General features: G+C 40.1%; 1 pseudogene; it reads right to left on the reverse strand.

The window, feature by feature from the left end:
• Nucleotides 1–629: 629 nt before the first annotated feature.
• On the reverse strand, nucleotides 630–12,179 carry LOC147463286 (uncharacterized; annotated as a pseudogene).
• Between the last annotated feature and the right edge of the window lie 593 nt (nucleotides 12,180–12,772).

A 12,772-nucleotide genomic window follows, 5' to 3' on the forward strand; every position in this document is an offset into this window, starting at 1 on the left:
TCCTTTCAATGCTGGCGTCGGACTTGGAAGAGCTAAGGAAAGGACACAAGCACGTCGTGGGGAGGCAGATTCACCGGCACGAAAGAGGCCAATGGTGCTCCTACCAAAAGAGCATGAACAAATTGTTAATATCGTGTCTCAGGGGGCTACACTAGCCAACCAAGGAGAGAGTGTTCTATCGCGACAAGAGAAGTTGGCAGCCAAAGAAGTAGAAGTATTTGTTTTATCCAAAAAACTTACCAGATATGAAGCGCGATATGGTCCTCTCTCTCCCCTTCCTGAGGAGGCAGGACCAAGTCATGAGGTAGATATTCAAGAAACGGTGGATATGCTTGAGGAAGCATTGAACGCAGATCTTGAAGAAGCAATGGATATCACAGTTTCTTAAAGACATTGTAGGCTATAGTTGGAAATGGCAAATTACCCCGCCCTTTTTTAAGATGCATCGGATTCTCTCTATGTTTATGGCAATGAATTCTTTTTGGAGTTTCTAATTGATGACTTTGTTGAGAATTTGGTTTGTAGATGTCATTTTGTTTAAGATGTCCAAAGGTGTGCATGTTGCTCTTAATTCAAAAAAGTGAGATGTATAGCTCAATAGTGAGCTACAGTGAGATAGAGTAGATATATTAACATGAAAAGATGTTTACATTTTCACCATCTATCACAGGCAAATGGTCATCAACCTCTTCATTATCTGAACATTTTGAAGGCACTTCCCACTCCATCTCATCATCGCTACACCTCTGTTCTGCCACCATTTCATGAGCCTGAAGCACTCCAAAGCGTACTTCGATCGCCCATGTGGCTATCTTCCTACGTGCATGAATGAGATGCATGTTACAAAGGAAGTACACAAGGTCTACGGAATGAGCAAGACTTAAGAAATTTCTGCGCTTTGAGTGCACAAAATCATAAGAAGACCAATTGCGCTCACATCTACCACTAGATTCCGCGATTGAAAGCATCCTGGTCGCTACGTGTTGTAATTCAACTACGTCTCCTCCTATTAGGGCCAAAAACGACTCAAAAAGGGCTGTGTAAGGAGTTGGTTAAATTACTAATTAGTAGAGCCGTTTGTGGTCAAAACGGCTCCAAATTTGTCCGTTTTGGTCATTTAAAGCATATCTACGCAATCTAAAGCGTATCTAGGTACATATCTCTAAATATTCAAAAAGATATCGTTTTCTTCACATTCCTTTGTGGCTCACCTTGAAATTTGTTTTCATTTACTTCACTTGGTGGCAAATAGTTGTTTCCACTTTTGAATCTCTCTTTTTTCTCTCACCTTTCGCGAGCTTTTTCTCTTCTTCTCTGATGCACCTTGTTCTGGTGCTACGTTATTTTCATTATACTTTCTGCTCCTTCATTACTTACAATGACTAATACATCTTCCATTAGTGATAACCGCAAGTTTCACTTGAACATTAAGCTAAGCCAGGAATATGCTACTACGCGGAGTGTCTATCAAAGACCAATTACAACTACAAATGAAGCACAATAACTTCACAACGAGGGAACAAAACACATTGATATGTGGACAGATGGGAGCTTGTATCCACCGGATCCTAGCACTGGAAGGTATCCATCTTTTCACACACCTCATGATTTGATGAGATTTGTTGGTGATGGGGTTGATGGCTTACTAGGATATAGTTCTAGGTTATCTCATTTACACATTGATCATATACATTACATTCAATATCTCAATTAAAGCTGTTTTGTCTTCAAATGCAACAAGAATTTTAGAACTTGAAAACCAAATAGCATCTCTAAAACAAGAAAATCACCAACTTCGGACTTTAAAAGAAACTCCAATAGGATTAAAAGCACGAGTAAAACGAATGAGAGATGTAGTAAACTTAACAGAAGGTTCTGGACAAAGAAAAAAAAGATTAAAGATTACTAGAGAACATGTGACTAGTCTTTTAGGATTTGATATGTCCAATGGTCAAGAAAGGGTGAGATTTTTGAATGAGGTAATGAACAAAAGTGATATTCTTAAACTTTTGAAACTTCCTGAAAATCAAACTCAGAAAAAATTGGTATTTCAAAGTTTACTGAAAGATATGGGTTTACTGGTCCAACCTTCTCAAATGCAAGAAGTTTGTGACACAGTGGGGGTGAGTAGAAGGGGTTACAGGGCCATCTCTAAAACCTGGTTTCAGGTTTTAAAGTATTACAAGATTAAAGCTTTTGGGTTGCCTAGGCCTCATAATGTTGGGAAAGTTAGGACTCTATTAAACAAAGAAATACCCGAACATTTTTGAGAGTACTATCATATAGAAGGAACGATGCCATATGAAAAACAGAAAAAAAAATCTTCTTTTGAGTATAATGTTTTTAATAACATTCGGATGAGTATAAAGAATGTTCAATCTGCTATGGTGAGATACTATAATATGCAAGAAGTAGATTGTGAAGGAAAACTTATATTTGTTCTGAAATTGGATGAAGCTCAAATTCAAAAATGTCAAAACATGGAAAGAGTATCCATATCCCTTATGAATAGAGCATTGGACTATAGCCAGGGTAAGATTGATTCCCCATACCACAAAACTCAATCAGAAATGGAACTTTGGTGGATTGGAGCAGCTCAAATACCAGTAGAAAATCACGATACATTGAAATGGCTATTTTTGCAGACCGATATCCCTTCTGTTATACAGGACCCAAATGCAGGTGAAAAAATCTGTGTAGATGGCATGGGTGACTTTTTTGTAGAATGGCACTTGAGTGCCGACCTAAAAGCATTAAAGTGCATGTTTGGTGTATGTGGAGGTGCCAATACCAAGTATCCATGTCTATATTGCATGGCAAGCACTGGAACAAAAGGATGGCTTGCAGAACACGAGGTTGGAAAAGCACCATCGAGGAATAGTGTTAACGTCATCGACTACCCATCGTCTTCTATGATTTGGGATCCAATTCGAACAATAGATTTTAAAAATGTACATATATGCACAATGCATGCAGAGATTAGAATCTTGGACAAATTGCTTTGACTCCATCTTGACTATGCATATTCTATTAAGCCAACTAAGCTTGCAGACGAGTACATAGAAAAATGCGAGACTTTGCTCTCTCAAATGGGTTTTCATGGTGGTCAAGTGCATCTAAAAAAAGATTCCACTCTTTCAAAAGGAACCGGTGATGTTTTGCAAGATGTTTCAAGGGGTGGAGCAAAAGACAAAAGATTTTTGAGTAACCATGACAACAAACAAGTTGATGCTATGTGGAACTGATGGAAGGATCTTTGTGTTATAACAACCAATGTCAAAAGTAGACCAGATGTAGCCAACAAACGCATGGAAGTGTGGAAGAAGCTCGACAATTTTTTGAAAGTTTTGAGACAACAAGTTAGCTCTGCTACTTATGCAGATGACTTTAAAAAGACAATAAAGCTTTTAATAACTGCTATTATAGATGCTTGGGGAGCAAAAGACATCACATATTACTTGGTGAGTATTCAATTACTTTCTAAAGTCTGGATAGTATTTTACTTTGCATCCTATTGAGTTCAACTTTTTTTTAATTTTTAGCATATTCTATACCTGCATGGACCATATTTTGCAAAACAAGGACCCCTTGCAACATGGAATACTGAGGGAATGGAAAAATCTCACTATCAAGCGAGGACTTCTTTTTTCAAATGTACGAGAAAGGGAGGTGGACAAAGAAGGAGCAATGCACTAAAGGAATTATTCAATTGGTTCTATAGGAGGCAATTACAACGGATGAGATCAAACAACCATGCTGCTCAACCACAGATATGAGATTAATGCTTCACTTTGAAACTTTGTACTGAATCTTTTTAAAGAGATCCAAATTCAAAAAAGATATTTTGGTGCAAAAAAATGTCAAATTTACATCAGTTTTTTATTTTTTTTATATCTCTAGGAATGTCACCCCTATATCTCAAAAACTTTCTTCTTTTATAGCCCCCAAGAAGGTTGACATTTGTCTCCTCAACTGTTGCATAGCTAGAGTATCAAAGAAAGTATCCTGCTCTTGAGGCATTGAATCCTGCAGCATATCCAAACATTCGAAGTGCTGCTGCTCTCTCAAGTAGCATAATCTTGTTTGCATTGTTTTGAAGGGGAGTGTACCCTAAAAACTGTGACAATATCTTCAGTGCAAACATTGGCAACTCATGATCTTCAGAATACTGCATGTGGAAAGCACAGAAGGTGGCACTATCCAATGTAGGCATGTAGTGCATGAGAGAGGAGGCATCCATTCTTGAAGAGCCCTCTATTGCTTTCCCTCTCGAGACTTTAGCTCTCCCAAGAAAATTGTCTTTGTCAAGGAGTTCAATCTGCAAAATTAGACAATGAGTAATTAGAACTAACTTGAAAAAAAAGAAAGATTTCAGTAGGGAGATCACCTTTTGCAATTCATCTTCGGCAATGAATTTTTCTTGAAGGAGATTGCATGATCCGGTCATCTCTCTTATGTCAACTTCCTTTCTAATTTTTTTCAGCTTAAAGTCTCTGCCAAAAGATTGGATGCCAAGCTCAACAAGCCTCTTCTCAAAATCCTCATCTTTGAGGGAAGGTTTTTCCTCTTCCACTCTTCTCATGCATAGAGCAAGTGCATCAGGAGCAGGCAAAAACTCTTTATTGGGTGTATGAAGATCAAGTGCCAAAAACTCCTCTTTTGACTCTTCTTCTGTGTCAATAAAATCTTTGGTCACCTCATAAGCTTCAGAAATGGTTGCAATATAGTAGTCCTCCCTCATATTAGGCAAACACTGGATATGATGGAGAGGAATATACTCCTTCCCATTGATAAAGAAGTAGGGAAGTTTTGGAATAGTAAGGGAAGCTTCAGATACCTCTACCTCATCTGTTGGCTCATCAATGACAGTACTAGCTCTAAATTGAGCAACATCAAAATTTGCACTCTCCTGCTCCTCAGCTGCAACATCAACTTCCTCCTCTTCTAGATTTTCACTTTTCTCAAGCTGCAAAGTTGTGGAAACACTTTTATTTGTTGCCTCATCTGTATCTTTCACTTCATCAGCTTTGCCTTGCATGTCAACTTTAAGGAACAAAAAGAAAAGAAAAGCAACTTCTTTTGGAACAAGGTTACAAGGTTTTAAATGTAATTGACAAGAAATGGTAGGTGGACAAACAAAGGAAGTCTTCTTAGAAAATCTTCCAAACCTCCTTGTTACTTTGCTCTTCTCAATTGAGTTTGTAGTATATTAGGTTAGATGACAATAAACCTTCCCATCTAAAACCAAACACTTGCCTTCAACTGCTTCTTCAAACTCTTTGAATTCTTCTGCCAAGAAGTCTTTCAAATGGTCTAGCAAAGCTGCAAGATCAAACACAGGGTTGAATATTTCATATGCTTTGGTGTACACCTCCATGTCACCACCATCCATCACAGCCACCAATAGTTTCTCACTTGGACTCTCCTCCAAAATCTCCTCCCGGCCTTCAATCATGGTAGAGGAAAAGTCGACAGGTGAAGCTAGGTACAAGGTATGGATATACGCCCAACGTTAATGTACTAGTGCCAATGACAAACCCAAACCACGCGATACACGCTGGACCCAAGCTTTGGAACTTGCTCCCTACGCGTTGTGCGGGACAAAACCACAGCAAAACGAACAACCCCGGACCACGCGATACGCGCTAGACCCAGGCTTTGGAAGTGCCTCCCTACGCGTCGTGCGGGACAAAGCCACACCAAACCGTAAAACAACACCGAACGACGTGATAGGCGCTGGACCCAGCCTTTGAAACTGCTTCCCTACACGTCGTACGAGACAAAGCCACAACAAAGCAAACAAGAAGCGATAGGGGCCACCGATGTGCAATTTGCAAAGGATGAGATCGTGCGAGGCGAAAGGATTACACAAAAATGGATAATATCTCGCGTCATATGCGACAAGTGAACGTGCAACATTCTTAAAATTCGAGACCAAGCTTTATATAACATCCGAAATATGACCGTTAGTGACACGTGTCAGCCATGCACACGTGCCACGTGGCTTGCGCACAACGGTCGTCGTATGGACGGTCTTATGTATATAAACCCTTGTCACGTGCTCATTTTGTGCTTTCTCCCATACTTGACATTCGCGTCGTGTCGTCCTCAACTACCCGCACTTCGAGTCATCCATCCACTAAGACAAGCCAAGTTTCTTCTCAAACGACGCAACCTGAAGTGTTGGGCATGTGGGCGCACCTCCTACCGCTTCCCACTCTTAGCATCCCTTACGATGCGATAGGCGCAAGTTGCAGAGTCTCGGTGAACCTCTCATCGCGTCGTACAGGGTTGCTGCTTGGCTAATTAAATGTTTTCACAACTCGCATACCCTCGCTCTACACCATGTCCTAAGGTGTTTGTGTGCCCTCTATCGCATTGTGAAAGTCTTTTTGTTTGTGGCTTCCCATACGACGCGATAGGCGTATGTTGCAACGGTCAGATGAGGCTCTCATCGTGTCATGCGGGGGATCTACTCGGCTTAAAGATTTCACACCTCGCATACGACGCAATACGGTGATGTTCTAAGGTGTGGTTGTGCCCTCTATTGCGCCGTACAGGGCGTTTTGTGATTTTTTTTTGGATGTTCCGGTGATCACATACGACGCAATACGAACCTATTCCAAAGCCTGGGTCACCCTTCTATCGCGTCGTGTTGTCACCTTTCTCCTCACACACAACGCGATAGAAACACCTTGAAGGTTGTGGCTTACGTGTCTGTTGCGTGGTGTGTTCTTTTACCCAAATGGCGAGGACTAAGCAAACTGCAAGGAAGGTCTACCAAGCCCCAACTGATCCAGAAATAGGTGATACTGAGAAAGATGCAGAGAAAGCACCCCCTCCACTACCTCGTCAGAGGCCCAATGCTAGAAAAAGATTGAATTATCAAGTGAAGTCCCTAAGAGAAATAAGAAAAGCACAAAAGTCTACTTGTCTACTGATTCCAAAGCTCTCTTTCATGAGAGTTGTCAAGGAGATATCTGATAGACTTGTAAGCATGATGAATATCAAAACTTTTGTCTCAGTAAGGTGGCAATCTCAAGCTGTGATGTGCCTTCAGGAAGCTGCTGAGGATTTTCTCATAGACTTTATGAATGATAGCTACATTGCAGCTGCATTTGCTCACAGGGTCACACTTATGAGCAAAGATTTTGTGCTTGTGTCAAGGCTAAGGTACAAGTTTGATAAGGCTCTTGAGCTCATTCTTAGTGAGGATCTTAGAGCCTTCCAAATTTTAAACATCCCTCCTTCCAGGCAGCAGAAAGATTCTGGGGTTGTCATTGAGGATGTTACACATGAGTACGAGACAAGAAAGTCCCAGGATATTAAAGCAGGAAAGGAAGTTGAGAGGGAGAAAGACATGATATCCGAGGATGCTATCCTTAAAGAGCAAGCTGAAATTTTAAGAGCATCCAACTCTCTTCTTTATGAAAAAGTCACAGGCCAAATGGTGGTGGATGTCTCCTTGTTTGGAGATACTGAGGCATATTTGGACATATTCCCTCAAGACACAAGTATGCTTGTAAATCCCAACATTGAGCTTGGTGACACTGTGCTCTATATCTGTCTCAGGTGTGCTGCTTTGCTAATTATTAGTGCATGTGCATGGCAGACAGGCACAAGGGGCTCATTGGGGCTTGTGTTTCCTTTTCCAGGTGTATTATGAGGGATCTTCCAGAGGCTCTAGCTATGCAAATTGCCATACTTGACCCTCTAGTGACATAGTGCCTTTTCAACAAGCAAGGAACCCTTTCAAGTTTTTTTGATGATTTTAACATGCTGACCTGCAATTACATATTATACCCCTATGTTGAAGGGTAATTCTTAACTCCTTACATGTTACTTTTAACATTTTGTGGTATTCTTAGCTAATTGTTTTTAATTTTGTAGAGGACATTGGAGTCTTATTATCTTCAATCTTTTGGAGAAAGATATTATATTTATGAATTCATTGTCAAGTATCCATGGGAAAAGTAAACTGTAAGTATGAAGCATAATCTATGCTTGATGATGGCCCATTGTTTTCTATTAGTAGCTTTTTGATTCAATGTCTTCTTGCAGTGCTGCCAAACTTATTGTTGGTCACCTGAGTACCACAAATAAGGATTACAATATAGAAGCTTTCAAGTACTACAATCAAAAAGTGCCTTTACAGACAGACTCAACATCTTGTGGATGGAGGGTGCTTGCAAATGCATGGAGATATCTTGAGTCAAGGTGCCGGATGACTACACTCACTGTAAGTGTGGTTCATGTATTTATTTTGATGTTTTATGTATGTATGTCATGTCCTTTAGTTCCTTTTTCTATTTTTTCAGTTGCATGACTATCCAGAGTCTTGGGTCACGTGGGTGAGAGAGAAGGCTGTTTCTATGGTTTTGGAAAGATCAATAAATCCAAATGATCCAGATTCTCCTTTGCCACCAAAGAAAGGTAGAGCCACCAAAGGTTTGGATGCAAAGAAAATGGATCAAAAGAAGAAAAGTCCTGCAAAGATCCATACAAAGAAAAAGGATCACAAGAAGAGTCCTGCCAAGGGGAAGAGTCCCAAGAAGAAGATCCCTGCCAAGGGGAAGAGTCCTACCAAAAAGAAGATCCCTACCAAGGGGAAGAGTCCCACTAAGAAGGATGCCAAGGGAAAGAGTCCGACTAAGAGCCCTACAAAAAAAAGAGCAGATACAAAGGGCCATCCATTCCACTCACCATTGAAATTCAAGGTTCAAAAGCGTCGTACACTTAAGAACAATAAGGGGGAGGCACCTAGCTCGCCTTTCAAGCTACCATTCATGTTGTCAAAGAAAGCTGCCAAATCACCCAAGCCAGCCAGCAGTCCTAAGGAGCCCAAAGCACCAACCCCTGCCAAGTCACCACCACCACCCACTCCTGAACTTTCACCCCCTTCTGAACACAAAAGGAAAAGGGTCTTTGAGGATGCAGAATCCTCTCAGGCAAAAAGAAAAGTGGAATTTCATGATTGAATAGTCCACAAAAGCTATGTACACTTCTGTTCATTTTGTCCATATGAACATATATATATACCCTTTGGTGATTCATAATTTTGTACTTCAAATACTTAATACCAACTGTCAATTCTTAAATGTGTATCATGATGTCATGTAAGTTTAAAACAACATAAGTAGAGAAAAGATAAATATATTTGCAAAATGATTACAATATTGAACTTGTTTTTTCAAGTCCTTGCAAGTGGCTCAACTACAACTCTTTTTGGGGGAAGGCATGTGATGCAAGAGGTTGAATTCTCCATCCTTGTGCTCACCACAATTTCATCCACTTTGAATCTATACTCGGGAGATGTTTCATCAAGAAACTCAAGAGATTCTCTAACATCATTTAGTCTCCAATTTGTTGTTACTATCAGGCTTCTATACTTGGTGTGTGGATGGAATGTGACCTTTAGTTCAAACTCTGGACAATTTTCCTCAGAGTCGAGAGGAACCCAGCTACCTAATTTGCTTCTCCATCTCCTATAGTCGTAGCCCAGAACTAATGATTGACGACATAGTTGATATGAGATAGACATAGAATTTGGGCTTACTCTACAACTAATATTGTCACCAATATGGAAAGTTTGTTTGGTGCTCCATCCGTCTCCAAGAACATTATCCAGTTCAGTCATAGAAAGTCTTCTATTAAGCCACATCGTCTTTGTCCTCTGCAAATCCATTGTTTTGAAACATGCCACAAAGACATGTATCGGCAAGAACCATTGAACTTTAATCCTTTTTGATATCCTGCCCGGAGACATAGCTTTAAGGATGTCTTCTTTGATCTTGGATTTGAAGCTTGATATAGTACATGCATCAGGAGCTTCCCAATCAAGTGAACTTATGGTGGGAACGGGTAACTGATGTAGTTCTCCATATGCACCTTCTCTTGATGGAACTTTGTATTCTGCAAAATAGACAAACAAATCCATTGTTTTGTAAAAGGAAGGTGGCTTGCCAGCATACATAGCATCTGCAATCCCTTTATGCATTGCTTTGAATGTCCCACTCAGACTCTCCACAGGCTGCCATTCCACAGCTCTTGAAGGAAATATATCTGGAATGGAATTAAAAAATGAGAAAAAAAATGGGATAATGAAGAAAATTCACTATATCAAATAGTTTTTTTTTGTACTTACAGTAAGAATGCAGTGTGGGACGTTCTTCCCAGTCTAACACCATATCCTTGGCCATGTACACATGTTGAACCTTAGCTACCCAGCCATTGTCGGTCACTTTGAAAGCAAGAACACGACCTTTCCAATGGTTTTTTACTTTATCGCGTTTAGTTCTCTTCACTTTGTGTACACCTTTGCATGAAGGAAGCATTGTTACCCAGTTATTCACACGAAAAGATATGGACTTCCAAAGACCATCCTCTCTAACATTATGAAAGTCACAAGAAGTTATGTTATGTGAAGGGCGACGTGCAAAAGACGCCATGGAAACTCAGAGATTAGAGAAGAAAGAAACTATAGACGGAAAGACTTAAAACCTCTCACAAACTAGAGAGCGAGAAAGGTATACGTTTTGAAAAAAGTAGGTGATTTGTCATTAATGCTCTTGTTTTGAGAGACTTCTGACATAGATTTCGTATCTTTTGACAACGCTTTTGTAAAATATAAAATAGAATAAAAGACGAGACTTCATTGCTTTGAGCCGCAAATTTAATGAGCTCTCTCGCCGAAAGCACGTAAATATAGCAGTTTCAGCCTTGTGATCAAGACATTTAGCGGTTCTCCGTCAAAATAGGACCACCAAAACCCACAATAGAGGAGACAAGAGTGCCATACTTTTGTATACGTGCCAAATAACTATTGGACTATTCCTTAATCCTTAGATTAACAAACAACCCTTTTTGAGTCGTTTTTGGCCCTAATGATATTCTTTCCACCATACTGGACCTAAAAACCTTTTTATGCTATTAAGAACCTAGGGATTCCCAAAAGTTCCTTCCCTATTGGCATAATTCACCCTCTACTGGAATGCATCCATGCCATCGTCGCCTGGCAACAACTGCGAACAGACGTTTCTAAAGTCTCCCATTACCTCTTTGTTGGAAGCTAATCTGTTCATCTGAAACTTTGGACCCAAGACAAATGCAGCACCATGCAATGGCATGTGCATTTGAGCCAATCTTTTCTCCACAAGTTGCACGATCTGTGTTCTCTCCCTTGCACTGTAGTGGTTATATTCTTTGGTTTGACGTAGCACCTCAGACATGATCCAATAAACCTTACCAATGACAAATTTATCTATGTTGACAACCCTTAGTAGTTCCACATAGGGCTTACTAACCCCAGCAAGTTTGTCAATGTTCCTCCAAAAGTGAGGAGATTGCACCAATGACACACACTTTTGAGCTGCTTCGTGGTAGCTTGGATACTTGCTGAGCCAAGCCTCCCAACAACGATCTGCAACAGTTTCTGCAGCAGCTGCTCGCACTTCAATGAGATTATTCAAAACATAGTATGATGTAGCGAATCATGTGGCACAAAAATTTTGAAGTGCTTTTTTCGGAGACTTGGAGCGAAATAAATCATATGTAAACTGATGTTCCCGTATAAACTTGACTACATGATTGGCGTCAATAAGGACCTGTTTTATGAATGATAATTTGTCCATATCCTTTAGGATTAAATTTAGGGTGTGTGCTACACATCTAAGCCATGTAATTTCTGAGTACTTTTCATAATGGCTGAACCCGCTCCTTTGTAGTTGGAAGCATTATCTTTAACAATAGCTGTCACATTCTTCGGTCCACCCAGTCGAGTGATAGCTCGCTCATATACCTTTGTCAAGTAGAGAGATGTCTTCTTTTTTATTGAGGTATCAATGCCCTCCAAAAACATTGCACCTTTGGGACAAATTACCATGACAGTTGGTCCTTCCGTTGAGTGCTATGGTACAATCAGATGCTGGAACAAAGCCAAGCACTGTTCGCTTAAGAATCACTTTTGTACTGCTCTTGACTTTGTCCACATATTCTGTTTGCATTTTATTATAATCACGATAGATGAATCCTTTTTTTGAAGTTGACATTAGTGCATCTTTGAAAATAGGATTTCTTATGACATTAAATGGGATTCCACAAGCCATGAAGGCTTGTGTCCACTTTAGATGAAATTTGAGCATGTCCTGTTGAGAAAATGCTGCGTGTAGAGTCCTAGGCATAGCGGCTCTTTTGGATGTCCCGAGACATGCATCCATGCCTCCCATGGCACCATTTGGAAAAGTGTAAGGAATTTGAGGTGTTCGGGTTGTTCCCATTGAAGGTCCTTGGTTAGCTCACACGTCCTCTTTATCTACACTCGTGAATCACTTCTTCTATGTTCACAGATGATCCACCTGTCATACCCTTCTGTCTCTTAGGAAGAATTCCTGCCTGTTTGCATCTCTTTACATACCCTACAAAATGGACCCATAGGTCTTTAGGCGGTGCTCCACATTCTGTCACATTGGGGCTAGTGCCGAATAAATGTTCCTTGATGCGAGTTGCGTTGTCATGCCACAAACGAAACTGTTTTGCCTTTCTCTATTTCCTCCACATATGTCCACTCTTTTCCTTGCACCATGCTTTATGAATTCAACAAAATATATCATACAATCAATAGATACATTATGATTATAATTTTTTACCATAATCGCGTAATGAGAAAGATGAAAGGTTATAGATACAATTTTCTCAATTAAAATTATGAATGAATAGTATTAGGATAATATTTTAGGGAGAATCACCAATGGATATGACATTCTTTGCTACTAGG

This window comes from Adiantum capillus-veneris, chromosome 2, assembly GCF_014529385.1.
Source record: "Adiantum capillus-veneris isolate H3 chromosome 2, ASM1452938v2, whole genome shotgun sequence".
In the NCBI taxonomy this organism is placed as follows: domain Eukaryota; kingdom Viridiplantae; phylum Streptophyta; class Polypodiopsida; order Polypodiales; family Pteridaceae; genus Adiantum; species Adiantum capillus-veneris.